Source organism: Sceloporus occidentalis, unplaced genomic scaffold, assembly GCF_023333645.1.
Source record: "Sceloporus occidentalis isolate IW3139 unplaced genomic scaffold, rSceOcc1.0.p SCAF_1, whole genome shotgun sequence".
In the NCBI taxonomy this organism is placed as follows: domain Eukaryota; kingdom Metazoa; phylum Chordata; class Lepidosauria; order Squamata; family Phrynosomatidae; genus Sceloporus; species Sceloporus occidentalis.
Window position 1 is genome coordinate 19,314,541 of NW_028316981.1, and position 14,845 is coordinate 19,329,385.

A 14,845-nucleotide genomic window follows, 5' to 3' on the forward strand; every position below is an offset into this window, starting at 1 on the left:
AAGAAGGGTTGAACATAGGCTGGTTCACCTATAGGCAAATAAAAGAAAGATTTTGTATAGATAAAATTAATCCTGGCTTGGACATTGGTAAAACGGAACTAGATGACATTCTTTTGTCAAACAAACCTAAAAAAATAGCTAAATTTTATAAACTATTACTGGCCCAAGAGATGGAAGAAGAACACATTAAAGTTGCGATGTCTAAATGGGCCCAGGATTTTCAGTTTCATAATTCTGAATAAGGGATATTCAACCTGTATTCTTCTGCAAGCACTGTGGGAAATTAAAATGACTCCCTCCAGGTAAGTGTGTATCCAAGACCATATTACTGGCATAGATGGAAGTCCATCAGCGTCCACTTTGCTAAAACTCGGACCTGGTCATCAGTAATATTTCAGCTGAAGGAAACTACCAATAGCAACAAATTTTCACACATATGCAGCCAAATCTAGACACATGCAAGAAAACTATTAGCACATGATGTTTGGGTGAGGGGGTACGAATTAGAGTAGCTTTAGAACATGCCAAATTCAGCAAACTCCAACTAAAACAAGATACCAGCCACTAGGTTATTCTACCCATATGGGCTTCTAGTGATTCTGTATCTAGGGTGACATAACAGTGGCATCACTAGTGTTGGTGTCACTCAGTGCAATAACTCATGGCTTTACCTCCTCCCATACCACACCATACAGAATCCTTAGTAATTTTTTTGTAATAATGTTACTCAAAAATCATAATTCCCATATATCACTAAATATAATGGTAATAGTTGTGACATAAACAACTAGCAAAAATAAAATTATACCTTTAAATTACAGTATCTCATATGTATAGTCTAAATGTATTTACATATGCAGTTTCATGTGGTTAAGGTAAAAATTTGGAAAGATGTAATGCTTTTAAAGAAAATTTTAAAAGGATAATCTATATCTATATAGATTATATATATATATTAAAAAATTGGGGGGGAAACCTGAGGATTTTCCTTTCTTCTCCCATTGAGCCTTGCCCCACTCACACCATCTCTTCAGCATTTTAAAGGAACGTAGGTGAGTGCCATAGCCTGTTTTTGCCAAATGGTAGATGTTTGGGGAGCATGTAAGCATCCAAACATCTGCTGATATAGTCATCAAATCAGATATGCAATATTAAAATAGTGCTAGATCTTATTATTTCAAAAAGAAACATACACATCACCATTATTATGCTTTATTCTAACAGACCTGTATGTATTCTTCAATTTATCTTGTACCCAATTGAGGCAAAAATCTAATTAAGTCTAACTGATGCTTCCTGTATCTTAAGAACAACAAAACTGACAAGTGAAAACATCAGCCCTTACTGGTTGTTCCCACACCTTCTCTTTTGTTCCTCATCATGTCTGACCAGTGTTCTGGTATTCAAAAGTGTATTCACGTTTTGGTTAGTCCTAGAAAATGTATTAAGAGAAGGTGGCTTTTGGATTTCACACAATGCATAAATAGTGGGATTTGCCAACACAAGAGGTAGCCATCTTAGCAAGATGTGAAAAGAGACTAGGCAGTCGCAGAGACTGTGAACATTTGTCATGAAAGAGAGCTGTATCTATGAACAGATTCTTCTAGTATCAGAGGTAACATACATCTGTAAGTGGGAAGATGAATAGGAGGATACTATTGCACTGCTTCTGAGCTTCCCAGATCCATATGGTTGGCCACTCAGCAAACCAAATGCTCAACCAGAAAGGGCTTGGGTCCAATTCAGCAGGCTTCTTATTGTTTTTCATCTTTTTATTCTAATGGCCTTGCTATCTTTATCACAGGTATATGCAAACTGGTGCCCTCCAGATGTTTTCAACCTTCACATCCCAAAGCCTCAGAGAGCATGACCTTGATAACAGATGATGAGAACTACAATATGAAAGAACTGGAGGTCACCAAGTTGAGGAAGATGAATCTCATCCCTCCCTCTCAAGAAGTACCCAAGACTCCTGCTCAAAAGGTCAGCCTCCTTGGCTGTGACACAGTTCAACCAGAAGCAACATTTCACCAGCTTGATTGAGCCATAGCTTTTGGGATGATTGAAGAAAGATGCAGAAGCAAATCAGAGGCACAGATTTAAACACATTCCCTCCCTCCTCATAAAGAAGCCAGGAACCAAAAGGAACTGGCACACTAAACAAGGAAAGTGAAACAGAATGATGTCATACTAATTTGGAGAGAACTATTCTGGTAACCGAGGAGGAGGAAACAGAAAACAGACTGTTTTATTACATGCAGTGAAAATAATGTAAATATAAAACCAAGCACTGAAGTAGTGAACCTGAATTGCTCATTGATCTTAGCTTATGCAGACTGTGAAACATTCTAGAAAATGTAAGATGAAATTAGGGTTACCAGGCCATTGGGGTCCACATGATACACAATGATATACAATGCCTTTTGATCACTAGCACTAGCCCATAGCTCTGTGGCATGCTGTGGCATAATCCAACATCCCCTCAGCACAGCATAAATATCCATAAATATATATATTCTGTATCAGCAGTATGCAGCTGCAGCCCCCATACACATACTCTCCAACTGTGCAGTTTGGTAGGAACAATCCTGATTACTCTTTTGCTGTCCCATTTTCTCAGCAGTTTTAAAAATGTCAGTTTCTTCTTCCCCCACTTTTCTCCTTGGCCCTCACTGCAAAGTGAGTTCCAAGTACAAAAGTAGTTTGGACTCCATTAACTCAGCAGAGAGAAGGAGTAGCCTCTGCCCATTGCAGTAGGCTTGGGCAAAAGCAAACTGCTGCAGCCTTTCCTAGTTTATGTGCTATTCTTCCACATGAATAATTTGTGCCATCTTGACCACAGTCTGAAGTTGCTCAGCTACACATTTCCTAGTTTTCATCTGTTAAATGTTAGAGGGTATACATGCAAAATACAGCGCGCTCACACCATACGCAGGCGGAGTGCTAGTTATCTATTGGATCTATCCATCCAAAGTAACTTGTCACTTTGGCGCTATCAAGGTTTAGAGTTGATACAGTTTTCAGTTGCTGGAAGGATAATACATAGTAATCCCCACTGCCTTAAGGCTCTACCCTTTGGATTCTAGGGAAACTGAAACATTGATACGTATACTGATTTAGCATACCATAAATACTAGAGCAGAGGTTGGAGTAATGCAGCCCTTAGGGTATTCCATGTGGCCTTTGCCTTCTCCTCCTCACCAGTTTTTAGTGGAGGCTATGGGTGGAGAGGAGCAGCAAGGTATATTGCAAGACAATGTTATGAGTCAGTAGGAGGCCTGGCCTGCTACCCAGAGGTGTGCCAGAGGGTACTTATCACCTTACCTGTGTTGGTCAAGATTTTTCTGTTGGTAGATTAGGATTAATATATTAGTTCTTTGCCTCAGATAGCAAGATGATTTGGGTCAGACCGTGTCTTACTTCTGAAGCTAGCTGATAGTTTGAATCTATTTCCAAAGTTTGGAAATGTTATTTTTGTACTACAGTGGGCTCTTGGTATCCACTGGAGTTTGGTTCCAGGACCCCTGTGGATACAAAAATTTGTACATGCTCAAGTCCCATTATATACAACAGCATAGTAAAATGCTGTCCTTTACATAAAATGGCAAAACAAAGTTTGCTTTTCAGAATTAAAAAAAAAATATGTTCAAGCTGTGCATGGTTGAATCCATGCGTACAGAATCTGTGGATATGGAGGGCCAACTATTGTTGCGTGCCTCCAAGGCATTTTTGACTTATCGGGACCCTATTACCCAACTCTCCAAATCCCATGGCCAACATGGTCACTGGCTATCCTAGCCAGGCGATTTGACCTCCCCTTTCTGGGGCCTCCCAAATGCAGCTCCATGAATATTTTGCAATAGATGTCTAAAAGTATCTGATTATGTAGATGCTAACCAATCCAGTGGAGTCATTCTTGTCAATACCGCACTACAATGTTATAGCGCTGTTATTCCACTTTAACTGCTATAGCTGCCTCCTGTGGAATCCTGGGATGTGCAGTTTAGGGAGAGGCATTTATAATTCTCAGCCAGAGTGCTCTACTAGTTCACCCAACTAGGAACCCCAGGATTCCACAGGAGTCAGACACAGCAGTTAAAGTGATATAATAGCACTATAACAGTATTGTGATATTGTTCCTGAAGACACTCAACATGCTAAGGTGGCTAAGAGATGGCTCAGTTTTTCTCATTTTGCAATTGGAACTTTCAGTCTTTTTCTAAGCAATGCTAGAAAACAAACACTAGCTGATAAAAATATGCTCATAAATGCAATTATGTTTCAGTCAGCATGAAATTTGTAAAAATAGGCATTATACTAGACCATATCATTGACAGTAAGCATACCAATATGTACTGTGAACAATGGAAACTCTCTGTGGTCTCAAGAACAGACTTCTTCTCTGACATGCTTTTGACCACAGATACCAAAAACTGAAATTAGGCTGTTCTACACATGCTACACACACAACACACATGCTCCATAATGGAGAGATGGTCTCTTTATGGTAGTAAAGATGTAGAACAGCAGCTAAGGGATGACAATGGTTAAGAGATGAAAAAAACTTCAAATCTCCCCTCTCATCATATTTTCTTCAACATGAAATCAATGTATTCTTCAATTGTTGCTCTCCAGAATGGTAGTTTGGACTACCATTTCCATTATAACCATCCAGAAATGTCTGCCTCACGTCAGCAAAAAGAAGAACACAATGGGACCAAAATATTCAGCTGTCTGAGGCAAGGAATAATATGGTGCCCCCTTTCATTCCATATCCAAAAGTGCACTGGACTGGCAACTGAATCTTTTCTTCAACATTGATAATGGGACAGGGTCCTCCAGGATCTGTAGGCTAACTTAAGGGGTTTGGACAAATTGTGGCACATACCTTTGTCCTCCAGCACACTGCTGCTATCACCATAGCATCTGCCATCTGAGGAAACTGCCTCCCTCTGTTTAATGATGAGTCCAGCTGTGATAAGGGGCTTATGAGACACAGATTCTAGTTCCTATTCAACCAGGAAACTGATTGAGGGCCTTGGGACAGGCATTTACTTTATCTCTGGCAGGCTGGCCTACCTTTCAGGGTAACTGTTGTAAGGAGAAAATGAGGAACAGTAGAGCCATATATAGGGGGCCAAATACCCTAAAGGCACCAGATACCCTCTGATTTTGGAAGCTAAGCATGGTCAGCTTTGGTTAGGGCTTGGATGGGGAGCCACCAATGAATTCCAGGTGCCACAGGCTATATTTTGAAGGAAGAAACTGGCAAAACCACCTCTCACTATTCCTTGCCTAAGAAAACCCTATGCAATCCATAGGGTTGCACAGCCATACTGTATAGATCATTGTGAGTTTACTGGGAAAGAGGAGAACATTAGCAATAATAACAATAGCAAGAAGCAGTTACCAAACTCTTGGTGGACTCAATCTGAAATAGAGTGAGGCTCTTCTATTCACAATGCCATATGGGCTCTATGCAAACTGCACACAGTGTGCTAAACCTAGATATCCCAGTTGACTGACATACTGGTACTAGTGTCTTACTTGCTGATTTATTTTCAGTCCCACAAAACGCTAACACTAATCTCTTGCTTCACTCCAGGGCACAAAAATAGCTTCTAGCTAGGCATTATTGCACCTTGGTCATCTCATTCAGTCATCACAATAGTGCTGTTTTTCCACCGCATGGCTAGGAAAACAAAGGGCCCACCTGAGACATTTCCAGAAGGCAGCCATAGATCACTTGGGCTGACACCAGCTGGAAAATGGTGGCAGACAGATAATTTAGCAGGAGGGGACATCTTGTCTGGAACTGAACCTTTCATCAGTCAAAATCCTCACAGAGACCTCTTTGTCATGGTCTTTAAACAGCAGATGTTTGCTGACAGGATTGGGGTGTTTGGATGGAAAACAGAGACTTCAGCCCCTGCTGTGCAATGTGACAGTTGTAGTAAAGCTTTAATCTTAGGTTTCCACAATCTAGTACTATCTCACGTAGGCTGAGGAACAGTGGAAGATTTAGTCTAACATACAGACTGTGCAAGGTTTAGAGGAAGGCTGTTTTAGCTGATTTACAGCTGGCTAGTGATAGTCTATCTCTGTCTCTTTCTGCTTAGGGCTGGTATTTTACTGTATCTTAACTTTTAAGATATCATTAATATATAATTTTATGCTTGCACAGTGCCCTGGAAAACACTTCTATGGAAGAAGAATAGTTCATTTTTTTTACAATGATATTATTATATACAGTGGACCCTTGGTATTTGCTGAGCTTTGTTTCCAAGACACACACATGTGGATACAAAAAAAGGTGGAAGCTCAACTGCCATTAAAAATAGTGGATAATAAAATGGTATCCCATACATAATATGGCAAAATCAGGGTTTTTTTAAACTGTACAACTGTGTACCCCCTTATGCTAGCACTGCTTCTAGATGTGTGGCTCCTCACTCTATTTATTTCATCAGTTTCTAGAACTCTTACAACTGGTGTGCTAAAGAGGTGGTTACTAATCTTTGCTCTTTGACAGGAAGCAATGCAACGGATTTCCCCCACTATTGAGGAAATGAGGCCTTCTTTCTTTGTTCATTTCACTAAACTCTGCTTAGAACAGTGAGCATGGCACTGCTCCTGTGTGAAAAGCACAGTTCAGTATCCTTTTGAGGATCTCAAAGTCATGTTCAAATAAACACTAAAGCACTTACCTATTTTGAAAGTATTAAAATACTAGTGAAATACTGCTTCAGTGAGAAAAAAACACTGTAACAACGAAATAATAACATGCGTCTATGTACACACACTTCTTTCATGGTGGATGAGGAGAGTCTGAGAGCTGCAGTTCAACAAAGTAACATTTCTGAATTCTGCATGGTTTAAAGCACCTTTTTCCATGGTAAAAGGTATAGCACTAGGGTTTTTTAAAAAAAAAACCACAGGACACACACACAAATTATAGTCAATTCACTTCATGCATCAGTTGAACAGAATAAATTAAGCCTGCTGCCACACTGGAGAATTAATGCAGTTTGACATAGCTTTAACTGTCATTTTGTAGTTTGTTGTGGTACCAGAACTCTGACAGAGAAGGCTAAAAAGCTCACAAAACTCCAAATCCCAGAATTACATAACATTGAGCCATGGCAATTAAAATTATGTCACACTGCATTAATTCTGCAGTGCAGATGCAGCAGAGGAGAAATGTAAATAAATATTATCAGCAGGAACAGAAACGTTCACAGTGACATGTAACAGAACCATGGAATTTCAGAGGTAGAAAGGACCACAGAGGTTATGTAGATCAACTCCCTTGCTCAGAAAAGAAATGCATAAAGTAGGAGGTACTGAAATAGTGATCCCCAGTATGAGGAAAAAAACACTGTTCTTATTCTTATTTGCAAAATGTCCAGTGTTATGATGCAACACTGGTACAATCTTCTGCCAAAAATGGAACACATGGATTCAACAGAAAGATTTGTTGGTGTTGTGTGTTCAAGTCGTTTCTGACTTAAGGTGACCTTATCATGGAGGTTTTTTTGGCAAGATTTGTTCAGAGGTTTGCCATTGCCTTCCCCTGAGGCTTAGAGAACGTGACTTGCCCAAAGTCACCAGTGGGTTTCATGGCCAAGCAGGGAATCAAACCTTGGTCTCCAGAGTCGTAGTCCAACATGCAAACCACTATGCCATGCTGGCTCTCCAACAGAAAGCTAGCCAGGGAATAATCACATGAAGAGCCAGAAGTTCTTTCTTTGGACAACAACCTTTAGAATCCCCCAGCCAGAACAGTCATTGGCTTAGAAATATGACAAGCTGTTGCCCAAGAAAGGAACTTCCTCAAGCTCTAGTCACAGAATTTTTGCACCGCTTAATCAAAATTGCCCTGTCTGGAGGGCAATGACTGGGAAAGCAGACTCATGTAGCCAGCCCGACGCCCAAGAAATGATGAATTCACAGACTCTCCCACACTGATTCCCACACCATATTCACTGATATTCTTAGCAAAGCCTCTGTAGTTGTTTTTATATCAGCTCGAGCATAAGTAAACATTTTTGCTTGCCTGATTCATTGTCTTGGCAAGTTTCTATAGTATAATGCACATGGTCCTCCCCAAGTGGTGAAGGGGTCCCACAGAGAGGTGATCTCTGACCGCTGTTAATTTGGGGAAGGGGGCAACTGTTTTGAAGGGATTCCTCTTCAAACGACATTAATTCTTGGCTGCAGAAATCCAAGGACAGGTTCACCATGCAAATTAACCAGTCTGCAGACAAAGAACTATATTGCTCCACCAGATGAAGGTTTGTCTGGGCCAAGCTTATATTACAGCAGTGGCTAAGCAGATGCCTCAGGAAACAAAGAGAGCAGAAAAACCAACATGAGAGCTAGCATGGTGATGTGGTTAGAGCAATGGACTAAGGAGATTTGGGTTCAAGCTCCCACTGATCTATGAAATTCACTGGGTCACCTTGAGCCAGTCAGATGCTCTCTCTCGCTCTCTTCCAGCATATCCTACCTCTCTGTGAGTATAAACATTGTGAGCATAAACAATGAAGAAAAGAGCCACACATAAAACCTTGGGCTCACTGGAGAAAAGACAGAGACAAAGCCATGCTAGTGTGGAATATCAGTATGCAAAGGGATCTTGTAGCATCTTTATGACTAAGGGCTAAACAGACCATCCAAAAGGGCTGGTGTTAGGGTGGAGTGGGGATGTGGAGTCGCCCCAACTCCACCCCAAGCCGCCTTCATGCTGCCCAACCAACTGCATGGCAGACAGCATTACAGTGCTCCTTTGGCACGGCATTCAGATGAAGCACACCAAAAGGAGCGCCATAAAGTGCCACTATGGTGGCAAAGGCGCCCTTTTTCTGGCTCCAAAAGGAGCAGCATTTTGCCATTTCTTTTAGGACCAGCAAAGCACCAGATCAGGCCCGTGGCATGCGGTTTCTGCAGCCCAATCCAGTGCTGAAGGGGGTGGTGTCAAGCTGCCGCTTTGGGGCCATCTGTTTTGCCTTTAACTGTGCAAAATAAATTGTAGCATAAGCTTTCATAGATTTAAGTCTACTTGCTCAGATGAAGAAATCAGCTACCAAAAGATAGAAAATCACATCAATCCTAAATCATGCATCTGAAGAAGCAGACCAAGTCTATGAAAGCTTATGCTATTTATATATTTATTTATCTAGAGTATTTACTCCCCACTCTTCAGCTGCAAAGCCTCTCAGAGCGGTTTACAGATTGTTTATTTGATAGTTCCCTGCCTTCAGGCATACTTAAAATCTAAAAAGACATGACACAAAAGGAGAAGGAAATGACTGTGGGGAAGGGGATCAAGTCCAACAGATACTGCCAGTTCTTCTCTCCCTCCAAGGCCAGGGTGATGACAGTTAAGGTGGAGGGAGAGTCTCCCGATGCTTCTGGGGCTAGGCATGCTGGAGCAGTGCCTGCCTCTTCTCTCCCTTTGAGGCGAGGATGGTACCAGTTAAGTTTATGGGAGGGCTATAAAGGGAAATTATGCTACAACTTCCTTTGCACAGTTAGTCTCAAAAGCGCTTCTCTCTTTGCAGGAGAGAAGACAGACTACAATGTTTGGTAAAAGCCTTTTTTAAAAGTCAGCAACATTATGGCCAATTTAGGTTGCAATATTGTATGAAACTGTAGGAAAGACTTATCTGAAACACTGTCAAGGAGAAAAATGGTTTTCCATTGCAATACCCTGCAGTAAACAATTGCTCAGTTCCTTCCCACCTGTTACATTCCAGATAGGAGGACAGTATTTGAGGACAACGGGACAAATTTCCCATTCGGCCTTAGTCACAGCAGATGCCCATGGACACCAATTATCTTTTAGTTTCAGTTTCTGCATCTATAGCATTAAAAAAAAGGAATGCTTACTGCCACAGGTTATTATGAGGAGGGTCATATTATATTTGCTTACTCCAAGCCTTCAGATTTGGCTGTGGTTAACATAAATAACTTCTATGCTGGCCAGCTTTACATTAAAACATGGAGCATATCCTGTCCACTCCCTTCTTGTCAACAACTCATGATGCCCAAAACCATGTGATTGTTTTACAGCTGAACTAACCTTCATTTTCCCACAGAGAAACTGCATTGTTTGTCAATATTGTACTGTAAAACTTTCTTCTTGAATAAGAGATCTGAAAATATGAAAAGCTGTTCTGAAATATTTCTGGAAAGTTTTCCAATGCTACCATTTTTCTATGAAAAAAATGCACACCATACACACAGACTAAAATGATTAATAAAGAGCATGAATGAAGCTGAAAGTACTATAGTAATTTGTTGTTAACTGCCATCAAGTCAATTTCAATTTATGGTGAACCTATTAATGTGGGACCTCAAAGTCATGCTGTCATCAACTGCCCTGCTTAGGTCCCTCAGACTCAGGGCCATGGTCTATCCTTCTGTAATACAGTCTTCCTCTTTTCCCACTGCCTTCTACCTTATTATTGTCTTTTCTAGGGAGCCATATCCTCTCATATGTCCAGAGCAGGCAGTCTCAATTTAGTCATCTCGGTTTCTAGGAAGATTTCAGGCTTGATTTGCTCTAATACCCATTGAGTTGTCTTTTTAGCAGTCTGTGGTATCCGTACAGTGCTTCTTCAGCAGCAGAAAAGAAGTTAAACTGTTGGTGTGGGATGTATCATGTACAGCTCTATTTAGATATGCCCTTTAAAAATATAGTGTTCTTTCAGGGGCATCTGAGGAAGTAGACTCATGTATACAAAAGGTCATGCTACCAACGTCTTTCTTTCAGTCAGTCTGAAAGGTGCTACAAGATTCCTTTGCATATTGAGTTTCCAGACTAAGATGGCTAGGTCTTTCAGGTGTAGTTATTGTTTGTTAAATATGAAAGAAATACATCATGTTATCTTTGCATTATTATTCCAATAAAATAAACTCCACATAAAGCTTTTAACATATTTGAATATAACATTTAAAGCAAATTATTATGTTAAAAAACATTATTTAGAACACTGATAAAATGTCCAGAAAAAATTCTAGTTCTGCTATTTCTAGAACAGTGACATCACTTGAATAAGTAGAATATTTATGAAGATTCTCTTGCAAGACAGCATCTTAGGCCAATCACTCAGTGTGGCTTGGAGCTCATTCATCCTCAAGCTGGAGAGGAAGGAGATGACTTGTACAGTTGGCCTTCCTTATCCACATATTTTTTTTATCCATGGATTCAAGCATCCACGGCTTGAAAATACTCCGAAAAAGTATAAATTCCAAATAGCAAACCTTGATTTCCCATTTTATATAAGGGGCACCATTTTACTATGCCGTTGTATTTAATGGGACTTGGGCCTCCACAGATTTTGTTATCCACAGGGAGGCCTGGAACCAAACCCCAGTGGATAACAAGGACCCACTCACTGTACTTACACTGAGCTTCTTAGAAACAAAATATAGGTCATTTGTTTTGTAATTTGCCCCCAAGTGCAAGATTTTTCTTTCACAATTAATTAATACGGGGAGGTCTCTGCCTGATTAAAATCATGGCACAAGAGAAAGCCTTCCTATTTAAAAAAAATCTGATAATTTTGTTACTGGAAATATCCAGGGGCAGATATTTTTTTTAATTAAAATATTATGCAGCATCTCCATTGCCCCAGAATCTGCCCCCAAAAGGGGCTTTATAAACTCAAAATAGACTTCTGGTTTGGGTTTAGGGAACTAGTACTATTTGCAGTTGGTAACTGGGGGACCAGATTACTCTTTGGACCTCTGGGACAGGGTTTCTCAAGCAGGGTTCCTTGGAGCCCTGGGGTTTCATGACAAATTGTGACTGGGGGGAAAAATAAAACTTTTTTTTAGCTGTAGATATAACCATTTTTACAAAGGGGTCCCTTGGGACCTGAAAATTAATTCAAGGTTTCCTTCAGAATAAAAAAAAAAAGACTACAAAGGGGTTCCCTGGGACCTGCCTAGCCTGCAGAGGGAAGAAGCTGGTTGAGATACAAAGATATCTTAAAAATAGAAAAAGGGAAAATTATAATGAAATCCAAAAAAGAATTAGAAGAGAATGGTATCAAAATTCAATGGTTTGCATATTTACAACTAAGCGAACAATATAGGATAGATAATAAGCAACCAGGAGTAAATGGGGAAGAAACGGAATTAAATCTGATTATTCAAGACGACAAAAGGAAAGGGCTGATCTCAAAACTATATAAATTCTGTCTCAAATTAGAATTGGAGAAATAAAGGATTGAATCCTGTATGATCAGTTGGGCAAAAAATGTAGGACACACAATAAATCTGGAAAGATGGGGAAAAGCTTGGGGAAAAGATTTAAAATTCACATTATGTATGGATATAAAAGAAAATTTGATAAAGATGATTCACAGATGGTACTTGACCCCTTCCAGATTAAGCAAAATTCACAGAAACTGTTTGAGTACATGTTGGAGATGTAATGGTAATGTCGGGTCTTTCTTTCATATGTGGTGGACTTGCCCTAAGGTGCAAAATTATTGGTGTAAGATTAGAGAAATCATACAAAAAATGTATCAAACTGATATGAAATTGGAACCTGAGCTGTTTTTGCTGAATATGGCAGACAACAAAGAAATTAGACAAAATCTAAAACCTATTTTGTATTTGATAACAACAGCAAGGATGTCATTAGCAAAGGTGTGGAAACATTCAGAAGTTCCTACGATAGATACTTGGCTAAATAAATCATTGGAAATAGTAGAAATGGACAGGATTACAATGGCCTTAAAAGAAAAAGAAGAAAATGAAGAGTCAAAAGAAATATGGGATCCATTGATCAAGTTTTGTAAAGACAGATGGTTAATATAAACACAATTTTAAGTGTAATCTCAATCTATAATATTTTATTTTCCGTATAAAGTAGTAAATAGAATAATACAGTGGTACCCCGGGATACGAATGCGCCGCCTTACGAAATTTCCGGGTTACGAAAAAAATCCATTGAAAAAAACAGTTCCGGGTTACGAAGGTTATTTCGGGTTACGAAAATTTTTTTGGTGCTTTTCGGCGCGATTTCGCACGAAATCGCGGCTTTCGCTATTAGCGCCTATGGGCTTTTCGGCTAGCGAAAGTTTCCGGGTTACGAAAGCGGCGGCGGAACGAATTAATTTCGTAACCCGGGGTACCACTGTATAGCAGTTTGGCTATGGTATAACGAAGAAAGCCTTGTAGAAAGGCGCAATCTCTAGTTTGGTATTCAAGAGGAGAAAAATACATACACACAAATAGTGTGTGAGGAAGGATCGTAGTTACAAAGTGACTTTGATTAAGAGAGGAATATCTTTGATTAGCTGTTAAGAAGTATATGCGGGAATCAATCAGGGGGAGGGGGAACTATAGCTGTATTTATAGAATCATAGAATCGTAGAGTTGGAAGAGACCACTAGGGCCATCCAGTCCAACCCCCTGCCATGCAGGAAATCCAATTCAAAGCATCCCTGACAGATGGCCATCCAGCCTCTGTTTAAAGACCTCCAAGGAAGGAGACTCTATCACCCTCCGAGGGAGTGCATTCCACTGTCGAACAGCCCTTACTGTCAGGAAGTTCCTCCTAATGTTCAGGTGGAATCTCTTTTCCTGTAGCTTGCATCCATTGCTCCGGGTCCTGTTCTCTGGAGCAGCAGAAAACAAGCTTGCTCCCTCTTCAATATGACATCCTTTCAAATATTTAAACAGGGCTATCATATCACCTCTTAACCTTCTTTTCTCCAGGCTAAACATCCCCAGCTCCCTAAGTTGTTCCTCATAGGGCATGGTCTCCAGACCCTTCACCATTTTTGTCGCCCTCCTTTGGACACGCTCCAGTTTCTCAATGTCCTTTCTGAATTGTGGTGCCCAGAACTGGACACAATATTCTAGGTGGGGCCTGACCAGAGCAGAATACAGTGGCACTATTACTTCTCTTGATCTAGACACTATACTTCTATTGATGCAGCCTAAAATAGCATTGGCCTTTTTAGCTGCCGCATCACACTGTTCACTCATGTTCAACTTGTGGTCTACTTGGACTCCTAGATCCCTTTCACACGTAGTTTCATTCAGCCAGGTGTCACCCATCCTATATCTGTGCATTTTATTTTTCCGCCCTAAGTGCAATACCTTACATTTCTCTGTGTTGAATTTCATTTTGTTAGCTTTGGCCCAGCTTTCTAGTCTATTCAGGTCATTTTGAATCTTGATCCTGTCCTCTGGGGTATTAGCTATTCCCCCTAATTTGGTGTCATCTGCAAATTTGATAAGTATGCTCCCAATTCTGTCATCCAGGTCATTGATAAAGATGTTGAATAGCACTGGGCCCAGGACAGAGCCCTGTGGGACCCCACTGGTCACTTCTCTCCAGGATGAAAAGGAGCCATTGTTGAGCACCCTTTGGGTTCGGCCGGTCAACCAATTACAGATCCATTTAACAGTTTCTTTGTCTAGCCCACATTTTACAAGCTTGTTTGCAAGAATGTCATGGGAAACCTTGTCAAAGGCCTTACTGAAATCAAGATATACTATATCCACAGCATTCCCTTCATCTACCAAGCTGGTAATTTTATCAAAGAAAGAGATTAGGTTTGTCTGGCATGACTTGTTTCTCTGAAACCCATGTTGACTTTTTGTGATTATGGCATTGCCTTCTAGATGTTCACAGACTCTCTGTTTAATGATCTGCTCCAGAATCTTTCCTGGTATTGATGTCAGACTAACTGGACGATAATTGTTGGGATCCTCTTTTTTCCCCTTTTTGAAGATGGGGACAACATTTGCCCTCCTCCAGTCTGCTGGGACTTCTCCTGTTCTCCAGGAGTTTTCAAATATGATTGCCAATGGCTCC

At 40.4% G+C, this 14,845-nt stretch overlaps 1 protein-coding gene across 2 annotated transcripts in view; it reads right to left on the minus strand.

Moving 5' to 3' along the window:
• The window catches only part of CLIC1 (CLIC family member 1), a 50,804-nt gene that overhangs the window by 20,973 nt on the left and 14,986 nt on the right, over positions 1-14,845 (minus strand). The window contains exon 1 of one of the 2 annotated variants that reach the window (XM_089514945.1): positions 3,325-3,509. The exons of the other annotated variant lie outside the window; for it this stretch is intronic. The gene's annotated coding sequence lies outside the window, so the exon portion shown is untranslated. Of the gene's footprint in view, positions 1-3,324; positions 3,510-14,845 lie in introns of those variants that run through there. 2 annotated transcript variants of the gene reach the window in all.